Below are 11,136 nucleotides of genomic sequence, written 5' to 3' on the forward strand. Positions count from 1 at the left end.
GAGTGCCCGTACTGACGTTGTGCCTTGAGTCATCAAACGTCAACGGTTCGTTTTACATCGTCTTCGTCAAAAAATGATGACAGATTACGTCAATAGTAGTTACATAACTTTGCTACGCAGGATTTTACTGACATTGGTGTTAAGCATATTTGTGTATGTGTAGACTTTATGGATTTGTGAGTGTTAGACTCAAAAATTGCCTACAATTTCTAGGTGTAGGTTCGGTTTAAATTCTCATCTGCCATGTGTATATTTACATGGTACATTCCTCTGAGACTTAGGATTTATGACTTATTTGATTCTACCTTTATACGAATTCCCCATTGAGGAAAAAGCTATACCCATGAATTTTATATGGGCTATTAATTAACAGCTGTGTCTAAGGAACATGTCGACCTTAGTCACTAACAAGACTACAAGAACGCACCACTCATCCTACACTCATCCTTCACTCATATTTGGGTTAAAATACGCACATAGTGGCGTCCCCATCTTAAATAATTGATAATTGATAATACAATAAACCACAAGTTATCTTTTTTCATTTCTATGTCCCTAGAGGTTAAAATTTCAATCTGTATGTCCGTTAGCACGATAACCTAAATCAAAGGAATCTGATTTTAATGAGTGCAAAGTACATCTACTAGCACAATCAGACTAAGGAACGGGGTGTTATGGGGTAAAATTGGATTTTTCCCCTAAATAAACCCTTGCTGTTTTTTAAAATCACTTTATAAAGCTTAAAGAAAGAAATCAAGCTACTTTGAAACGCTCTTGTACGTATTATGGTTACGGAAAAAACAAAACTTGTAAATTTAAAGTTTGTTTAGTATTTTAAATGAGGATGTATATGCTGTCGTATAGTTGATTGCTTCTTTATAGATATACATTTAACTAATATGGGAAATCACATATTTATACCTGAAATATTAAGATAACAATAAAAACCCCCACTTTACTACCTTCCCTTTAGAATTAAATAAACTGAATAACTTCCTATTTGAATAATTGTTAATCAAACTGACAACTTTAAGGTTATGTTTCATTACAAATACAACCAAACAAATGGAAAAAAACTCATCAGTCAGCTTGTAATTAAGTCTTCTTTAAAAAAAAAAAACTACGTAAATTATTTTAATATACGACAGTACGTTTTAAATAAAGTAAATTTTACATCAAATGCTTTACAGTAATGATAGTAATTGTTTATAATAATAATAATTGATGATAATCCATATATAAATCCCAAACTACCCATGAACTTTCGAGAAAACTCAAAGTAACACCCCCATAAACCATATACTAAAAATGTTAGTCAAGACGAGAAACCTTGCGCAAAACCATCGATTATTTCATAAATTGGTCTTACTTTAAGGTCGTAATTCCTTTCTAAATGTAACTTTACATAAACCTAATGTAAAAATTACCTCAGCTGTACTTATTTGTTTGCTATTCTTTTAAATTATACCCTATTAAAATCATGTGTGATTATGTAATCGTATTACTGTATTTATTTTTTTTCTTTCAGCTTAACTTAACCAATAAATAGTTGTATTAATATTTATCAAGTCAAAGGGGTCGAAGCCAGGTAACAGCTAGTAATTGATAAGAATTGTAGCATAATTTATAAAATAATGATGATAGTTTTATAAATGCGAATAATGCCATACTTGATTCTGGCTTAAAGGACTTCGTGCAAATAGTGGAAATATTTACGTAATGTACTCTTTACATCTCTATACTGTTGGTATTGAAATTGTTAACTATTGTCTTGTTGAAACTGTAGATAGGTATTTGATTGGTGTTCCTTTTTTATTACTTATTTTATTACCTGCAGTCGTAGACACTTTTTTTCATTAGTAGGTTGTATTGCGACATTGGGAGTAAAATGTAATTGCATTTTATGGAAATAAAAATTCTTTCGATTCTTGAGTAAAAAAAAAAAACTAAGACATACTTCCCGTATACTGTGTTGATTGAAGAAGGTTTATATAGTTTTTTTTTTTACTAAAAGTTATGAAAAGTTGTTGAATAATGTTATGTGATAGACCTACTAAAACAGGAAGTGATATAGACTTGCTTATTTGTAAAAATTAATATAAGCAACTAATATATAGGTTGATACATGTTATAGAAAAAGACTGTAAGCTATTTTTGAATTAGTATTTTTGCAATTATAATAGTGTATATCTAGAAAATTTAGTATCTTTAAAGTAATTCGCCTCTCTTTTGCACGAGAATTTATTGTAAAGATGTGTAATTCTCCTATTAGAACCAAGTCATTTTATGGCTAAATATGTAATTTTTCTCGTCAATAACATTAGATATGAGGAATTCATTAAACCTAGCTTTAATCTTGTAGTTAGATTATATGGACGAACTTTATATTTACATAAAAAAAATTTAGTAGATATGAGTTATATGACAGCTAACACAAGAAACCTAATTTCACAGTCAACTCTTAATTTTAAATGTAGAAAGTCATATTTCTAATAAAATTGTTATCCATTTAAGCTTGGAACATTTCTTTAGCCTTATTTCTTTTCCGTACTGTACCTGAAGAAGTTTGTTAATATAACTTAGTTAAAATATATGTATAACTTAATAGAAGATTTCGTATTTCGGGACTTTCCTTTAGGTTGTGTTTCAATAAATGTGTTCATTAAAATACGGTAACAGGGTAATAAATGGTAATTTAAATGATTGTGGCTGAAATTATTCAATACCTGTCACCTAAAGTAGCCTTAATTGAAGTAATCCTCGTTTTAAGAAGCTTTTGCACGTTGCTATCAACAGTAATTCTATATTACGTTCATTTTGAAAAACAAACTCATAAAAACTTTCTCCCATATCACAGGGATTAAACATATACAAAGTCACAAAAAAGTGTGATGGGCTATACAGGACCTAATTCTACATGCAAAAATAAGTCAAAAATAAAGAATAAATTTTTTTGGATTTCGGCTTAGTTTAGCCCTAACCCACCATTTTGAAATTTTGAAAGTTAAAATAATATTTTTTTTTTTTAAATGTTACTTACTATAGTGTAAACAATTTTGCCAAGTTTCGTAAAAATATCTCAAAGGGATTTTGAAATAATAAATATTTTCCCCAAAAAACAAAATGGCGGATTACGGCTAAACTAAGCCGAAATCCAAAAAATTGTATTCAACATTTTTGACTTATTTTTGCATGTAGAATTAGGTCCTGTATAGCCCATCACACTTTTTTGTGACACCCTGTAAATTGTTACCGTACTTTTTTACAAGACTATCGACTACAAACTATTATTGACGTCTTAAATATTAAAGGGGTGTAATAACCATCGATGTATATAACCTATAGAAGGTAATAACATGAGAAATTGATTACACATCTCCGTTTTTTCGTGTTAAAATAAATCCTACACTCACAGTGTTAGTGAATAAAAGCTTTCATCTCTTCATAAGAATTTAATCACCTCTTACAATTCATCGGGATTTCATTCATTTTGTAAAATTAAGCCTAAAATAAAAACTACTTCACATTTAAAGCTTATAACATATTAGTAACGGTATGACTAATTATATGAATACCGGTAACTTAAAAATAAAAAAAGCAATACTAGATATAGACAACATAATGACAGAACAAGAGTTTTTGCGGAAGTTGAAACATTTGAAAATGATTGGATAAGAATGCTAGTCTCAAGAGGATCATATAAATATTTAGCAATGCGCCAGTATTATAGCAGATTGAAATTTACATAACAGTTTACCAAACCAATCGATGAACCCCACGAGAAAACAGTTTGCTATGGAAAATAGTATATTAACTCAAAACGGAACATGGTTTTATATTAAAAATTATGTTGTATCCTACAGTGATCCTGTTGAAACAACACCTCCTTTAAAAAGTTATTAACTTAACTTATTGTCCAAAACAGATGGTGAGATTGTAATTGATTAACTTACGTTGTTATATGAGATAATGTTTTTTATCAGCATTCTACCTGTAATTACATTTCGCAAGATGAATAGAAATTTTTCTTTTAACACTCTTAAAACAACCCTACAGCACAGTAGAAACAGAATTAACTGCTCTATGTGACTGGTTTATGGTAAATGGACTCTCCTTGAAAATAGAAGAATCTCAAGTAGTTATTTTTCGAACAGCTCATAGAAATGACTTAAAACAGATAATTTTTCCTAATTCGCAGTTGATGTTAGAAGGGACAGTATGCGTAAAAACAGAAGTTTTGATTGGCTTCCTAACATTAACAATTCACAGGAAAACTTTCTTCAGAATTGTTTTCTCTCAGAACGGTTTCTGAAATCAGAGGACACTAAAACGCAATTGACAGTATGTCAGTCATATTTATAATTTTTAATAATATATTTCTTGAGCCGGGAAATTGATAGAAAGACCATCTTTTAGGCTTTTCAAGTGTTATCATTTTATGACCTGTATATTTTATAAGCAGTATTTCGGGTATTCAACTACTTGTCCGTTTTCGGGGTGAGCCAGACAAACTATGTGTACAACCCTAGACATGAGAACATAATTAAACCCACTAGACATAGATTAACACTATTTGAAGCATCACCTCAATATAATAGACCAAAAATGCGGAACTTAGTTTCTAATAATAAAAAAAAATAAATCTGGTTTGACTGGTTGATGATAAAAACATTTATTTTTAAAAATCAAACTTCAAGTGGAAATTTTTAGAGTTAAATATTAAAACTAATTTGATTTGTTTTATAATGCAAGTCCTTAGGTCTAAATATTTAAAACTGTATTGACAATTCTCCTGTAATTTTATAATGGTATACAATTCTTTTAATAAATACTGTATTTACATTGACAGAATGTCATTTGCTTATTGGGTATGATGATGCTTGGAGTGTGTAACCATTGGGTATAATTATATTATTCAACTTAATATTTTAACTGAAATTGGATTGTGTAACTGTAAGAGCTACACCTAACTATAAGTCCTATGAGGTTAAAATATGGTAAAAAACCATTTAAAAAGTTTATTATAATAAAACGCAATTATTTAACAGAATTTTTACTTTCCCTTTTTTAAAAGAAAGTTATTTCTACAATGTTTCATGTTTCCTAATTGGTCTTCCTTAACAGTTAACGATCACGTGACTTAGAAAACAGTAATAAATAAATAAATTATACTACGTTACACGTGTCTTAGTTTCAAATATTGTATACGTTCCCGTCAAAATTAGGCTACGTGTTCAAACAATGTTAAATATAAAAACATAAACAATTTAATATATAGTACTCTGACATTAATATTTTAAACTGTTAAACCTCGACATTGTTATACTTGAATTAGGGTGCTAAGCTGTTAACCTGGTAGTAATCAACGGGTTAAGGACGTAATTATAGGCCATAACGTAGCCCAATACAAGTTTGATTTAACATTCGGTTCCAACAGCTTTGATTCCCAATCATTTACCTAAATAATCCGATTGTTTACTAGAAAGATTTTCCATTAAAACATCCACTTTGACTCACTAATTTCATTTAGTTCTAGGTTTTAAATTATGTAAGTCTTATATATTTATTTATGAGGCATTTTTTTTCTACAAACTAATTATAAACAAATAGTATAACAAAGAATAACTGATATTTCTGCATTTAAATTTTAGACTAATCATTGAACTGATCCATGGCTACAGTCGTCGTTCAGTTTTGTTAACTAACACGAATTAAATGCGCTATGCTATTCAAGCATTTGAAAATTTTTATAATTCGTTAAATAGGTTTCTAACAGTAATACCTAAAGAACTCAGACACACTTTTACTTTTTTTTACTCAGCTCCTGTTCAACAACACTCTTACAAACACATTTCCAGAAACCGTATTTAACTTTTAAATTGACGTTGTCTCTTCTTTTTGCTTGTGTTAAACGTGAGTTTTAAGTGGCAATTAAAAACTCTAAAGCAAGAAAAAAGTCACTTGTTAGTTTTAGTATACTTCGTTGCGTTTTTGTCTTCCTTTGTTTTAATCAAATTATATATTATATATTAGATGGGGAGTTTTAGAGTTATGTAGTCAATGAGCTATTTTATGACTAGTAGGCTACTTTAGGATAGTTTCATTCTTATAGGATAATCAAACGTAGATTTTAATGCACGAGCGTTTAAGTTCCACCCTTGTGATGTAGTGTACTATTTTTTTCAAGGTTAATATATCAATAAGATTAACATTATTTATTTGTTTATAAGGCAGACGATTTTAAAAATTTGTAGCGTAACTAAAAGAATTTAATGCCAATGTCAGCATGTAAAATGACACAACAACAAAAAAATTTCTATCAAGACATTTGATAATGCACCTTATATTTTAGGCATGATAATTATTAGAATATCAAAAATGCAATCCTTTTTAATCTTATTTGTGAAAATTTTACTATCTTTAACATTTTACTATTTAGTATAGGTAAAATACAGTGTAGGTGAGCTGTAAATGTTGCTTCTATCAGCAAACTAATTTAGCTGTATAGATAAAAAATTAAATCACGACCGTATCATACAATGTAATACTATTGATGAATTGGTTATAGAAGTATAAGAAATGGTATACTTCTTTGAAAATAAACACACTGAAACTATTTAAGCGGTTTCTTGGAAAAGAATATCTCCAAATGTAATGTCATTAAAATAGATTGGGTCATATGATAAATACACAACACAATGGTGTTTATATATTTTAAGGCCTAGTGAAACTCCCACGAAGGCCTTAACTATGCGGCTCTTTAATTAAGAGCATTTACACTGTTGAGGTTGCCCAGTTAACCCACACGACAAACAGTTTTGTTTCCGGTTTAAAGTGACGCAGTGTGCAAAGGAAACATGTTTATAACTTCGAATCTATTGAATAATTATTTTACTACATTCAATGTGGAACAATATTATTACGCCTATTGATTTTTATTGAGTTATAAAACCATCACACAAATTTAAGCCCTTTAGTTTTATATATATGTAAGCCATCTGTTTTTTTTTTATTATCATATAGTTAAAAAATAAGATTTTTTTTACAGATGGATGCAAATAAATTAAAATTAAAATTCATAATTACAGAAATTGTTATATATACGCTTTTGTTCCCAAGTCATGTTAAAACATATTATTAAATATTTCAAAACATATTATTGTGTTTCTTTTTATTTCATCGATAGAAAAAGGTACCTATGCGAAATCGGTTTGGATTACTTTTTGTGTAAACATAACATTTTAAGTAAAGTTTTATTCATGCAAACGCCTACAGTTTCTGTCGGAGAAGACTTTTTCACTCTAAATTTCCAAGTTTTACCTTTACAACAGTAAGTGATAAAGTATAAATTGGTTCCAGATTCCACAGAGACGGACTGAGTTTGTGAAGGTAATCTAATATCTCTGAAATAATACTCGACTCTTCTGACACTTGTTATATGAAACACTGAGATTTACCAAAGGTTAACATGAACTAAAGGTATTTACTTTATGCTTACCTAAAATGTTTATTAATAAAATATAATTTATAAATTACAGAAAAAATAATGTACCTTTAGGTTTTATAAATTCCTTGAATAATGATAATAATGAAAAACGTATTACATTGAGAACGATAAATCATCAAAATACATTGTTTTGAATGTACAAAAAAAACATTTACATTTAATCCAAAAGATCCAATCCCCTCAGGTATAAGAAATATTGAAATAAGTAAAAACTATGTAAAAGTTACATAGTTACATAGCTAACTTTGGTGTTTAATAGGCAAATGGGAAAACGCAGTGTATGGACACTCAAATATTTATTTATATCAATAACGGAGGCGTATGGTTTTCTCGGGAAGCCTTTTAGCGAATTTCCCTATAGGGAAGTAGCTATTACCGTCGGTGGCACGGTAAGACCTAGACCCGGGACCGATTTACTTTTTCATTTTGATGTCCCCAGAGGCCAAAAACACCATTCGTTCAAATTTTTATATATGTATATATATATATATATATATATATATAGACTTTTATATACATATATATATATATACGTCCGTGAACGCGATAACTTGAGTAATTTTTGTCCGATTTTGATGAAACTTGGTTTAAAGGTGTAAAGTGGGATAAACTTGAATGAGTTCGCGAACCAGCACGATCGGACCATGGAAACAAGGCTTTACGGGGGGTTTTATGAGGTAAAAATTGGTTTTTCTCACTTTTGACCCTCAAAACACAAAATTTCCTGATTTCTCTTTAGACCTTTTTAAAGAGCTTAAAAAAACAAATAATTTAGTATATAAAAGTATTTTTGTTCGATTATTAGTAACGGAGAAAATTAATTGTAAATTTAAAATTCCCATGTTATTCTTATGGAGAGTATTGTCAAATGTTGTAGTTTGCTTGTTTATTTATGGATATATTTTGATCAAACTTGGCCAATTTATTTATTTTGTACTAAGCTATCAATATTTTACTCAAAAACACACTTTATTAGTTTCCTTGTAGCAGCAAACCTAGGTACTCGTTAAACCTAATGTTATTAAAATAAATTTAACTGAAAATCAATTCAGACAAATGGAAATTCGCTTAGTCGGCAGGTTTGCTGCGGCGGGGGTATTTTACTTATATCAATTATAAGCAAGATTTATATTACTCTCTGATGTTAAACATGGGGTGTCACATGTTTGTAAATTTATGAACTTTCTAAAATAATTTTGCTAGGGGGGATTACCAGATTGTTTTTGAATACTTATTGATGAGGGTTAATGGTTTGTAATTAGTTATAGAATAGATGTAATATTTTTTTAAGTTTTATTTTATAATATTTTATCACACTATCTATCTGTGGGGGGCTTAGATGCTAAGTTACAATCTACATAGACTAATAATAAATATTTAATTTATAATGACAATTCGTTTTAACTTAAAGATAATAAAATTTAAGTTTTAAATAGTCTATGTAGGTCTAACAACGACATATTAAACTATTTACACGAAACGCATAACTCAAAAATATAGAGATCTAAAACCAATTTTTTTCTATCTTCTATCTTCTTTTTTTTAAGATGTTTTATTCCCTAGAACCAAAGGTTTCTGGTTTCAAAACAAACTTGTTGAGATAACCGGTAGAGTACACAAATGAAGAGATAGCTTAAGCAAGGTATTAAATTGCAAATGTTATCCAGGATAAACTAATGCAGATGAAGGAAAGCTTAAGCTCACAGAAGACGTTTTGACTAAGAAAAATTGGTTGTAAGTAATTATCAAGGGTTTGTTAGATTATTTTACATTATGATGCAAATCTTCCAAATCTCAGGTTTCAACAGCTATTTCCTATTTAAACTTAAATTAGTTTAATATTTTTTTAAATTTTTTTTAATCAATTACGTGTTTATTTTTTATGCATAGTTATGTATACTGATATACAAAACTGAGATTGCAATATTGACTGCAAACAATCACTATCGACGACGACTGTGAATATTATATTTCACTCAATAAAATAAAAAATTTGCATTGGTCATGTCAATTAATATCTTGGAACTAAAATTAAAAATAAACAATAAACAATGGTGCTTTCATAAAACTATACCAATTAATGTTCCTTTAAAAAAAAGTATTGACTAGGAATGTGTAGGTAAAGATTCATATTTGTGTAGGTTCTTTTTCATAAGAATCAAAGTTTCCAAAATGTATATTGAGGGAAATATTAAAATTTGTGATGAAGTAAAGTATTGCCTGCAAGAGGTTCTTCTTTTCAAACCAATGACTGCCCTCCTCTGGAGTCGGAAAAGGAAGGACGTTTTCCCACACTCACACCCCACACCGGCACTGCGTAAATCAGATGCGGAAAAATCCCTCCATAATAAGCTTTAATTAGAACATCGCATTTTGAAAACTTAGAGAGTTTGCGGAGAAGAAGGATTCCCGAAGAGATCCTTCTACACACAGTGTCAATATGGGAATAAATACGCAGGTTTCTATCGAGTACCAATCGCAAGAATATTCTTAGCTTTTTGTTTCACTACACTCTAAACTACTTAAAATTAAGAACGTTAAGGCGTCTAAAATGTCAGATATAACCATAACGAATAGTTGTTTAATGGACAAGATCACGCCTTCTTAAGTCTTGCCTCAAAACTTTGGAATCCTCGAGATTAAATGACCACGTGAACATGCAATGTTGAAAATATATTTTATGATTTTTCTAAAACATCATTCGTCATAAACCAAAGTGAAATGCATTTTTACTAAAATATGTAAGTCTGTCAAAGATTTTGATTTTGTGTGGATAAATAAAGGTTTTTCAAACAATCTAACATATTTTCAAATAATTTACAAATTACGATTCACTAAAGACTATGAAGTGAAAGGTTTCTGACCTGATATTCATTATGCATTCTCCATAATATCAGTTGAGTTAAACAGCTTTTTTTATTGAGTATGTCTCTGAACTATCCCTAAACTATTAAGTGAATTGGAGTAAGGAAGAGAGGAATCCTTGAAAAAGATAGCACGAGGATGTGGAGGAGGATTTGAAAAAATTGAATGCAAGGCGATGGAAAGAAAAAGCAAAAGAGAGAAATGATTGGAGGCACATTGTGAATGAGGCCAAGGTCCACATCGGGATGTAGCGCCAAGGGGTAAGTAAGGTAAGGTAAGAAACTATTAAGTGAGGCAACGTTCCACACAACTGAGTATTTTATAGTGGTAGGCCCTATATGTATGTGTGTGATATAGGGCCAGATTATTTAGAGTAATCTGTAGTAAAGTTGTAGTTTTTTCATGTTTAAGTCTTACAGTAAAGTTTTATTAAAAACTAAATACATCGACAGCCTTGACAATCGTTAAGGTAATGACTTTCATTCTCTTCTGTCTAAATTACGAGTTAACAAAAGAACTGGAGGTAATATCAACATTAAAGAACACATTGTTGAATAGCAATTAGGGAATTCTCTACTTATTGCTAATTAGGGATAATTTTTAATATGGCCTTCTGTCTTAAATAGGCAGATTCATTTATTGTATTAGTGTAGTGTCCTGTGGGATAGGATATTTGAATGGGTGTTGGTTTTATTTATTTTTTTAATAATCGACAGCCAACACTATTTCATGTGATTATCTGTTTTTGTTTTCATTTCTATGAA

Source organism: Macrosteles quadrilineatus, unplaced genomic scaffold (assembly GCF_028750875.1).
Source record: "Macrosteles quadrilineatus isolate MER2022 unplaced genomic scaffold, UCM_ALF_1.0 Scaffold_1__1_contigs__length_201487025, whole genome shotgun sequence".
NCBI lineage: Eukaryota > Metazoa > Arthropoda > Insecta > Hemiptera > Cicadellidae > Macrosteles > Macrosteles quadrilineatus.